The sequence below is a fragment of the Rhinoderma darwinii genome, chromosome 2, assembly GCF_050947455.1.
Source record: "Rhinoderma darwinii isolate aRhiDar2 chromosome 2, aRhiDar2.hap1, whole genome shotgun sequence".
NCBI lineage: Eukaryota > Metazoa > Chordata > Amphibia > Anura > Rhinodermatidae > Rhinoderma > Rhinoderma darwinii.
The window spans coordinates 467247609-467248478 of NC_134688.1; positions in this window are offsets into that span (position 1 = coordinate 467247609).

An 870-nucleotide genomic window follows, 5' to 3' on the forward strand; every position below is an offset into this window, starting at 1 on the left:
TATATAGCTTTTTCTGCTTATTTTGTGGCTTATATGGAAAGTATGTTTGTCACTATCCATATAAACAAATCTTAAAATATACCAGTTTTCACACTGGCCACTGGAACAGATGGAATAAACGCTGACATTTTCTGTGGCTCACATGTCACCTTTTACGTATAGACTGGGACAGAGTCAACAGGGGATTGGACAATAGCTGTATTGTACTTCTGGAGGCCTAGATAAGGATTACAACATGATATCCACAGATAAAGCTCTGTATACAGCTCCCCTGACACTCCCTGGATTCTGGGGGAGGGGCTGTACTCCATCACCTACAGGAGACTGTAATAGTCTATGACATTTTTCTGTCAATTGACTCCCATTCATTGCAGCTGCTGTAAAATACACAGACCCTGTTTTAGTGTCGAACCAGAAAAGGTTGTGCACCCCTGGTATAAAGAGGCACATTGCCAAATTATGCCACTCCCAAGGGTTGCAATAAAACTTAAAGGGGTATTACCATCTGAGACATTTATGGCATATCAACAGTGTATTTATTTCATGTTTGTGACTCCAACTTATGGGAAGATTGGCGGTCCCCTGTCACTTTATCTAGAACACCAAGGAGACAAGGTGGCGCACATGTACGTGGTAATGGAAGTTTTTAAAACCACTGAGCATTTTACAGCACCCAGAAACTAGAATGGAGAGGCACACTGGGTCTCTCTCTCTCTCTCTCTCCCCTGTGGTTATACCATAAATGTGTCATCGGGGATTACTTGTTTAAAGAAAATTTTGGGGTAAAACGGATGCACTGTGCTAAGCTTTGTGCACGCCTGAAGGGGCAGAGCATGACACAGGGATTCAAAGATAACTAAAATGAGAATC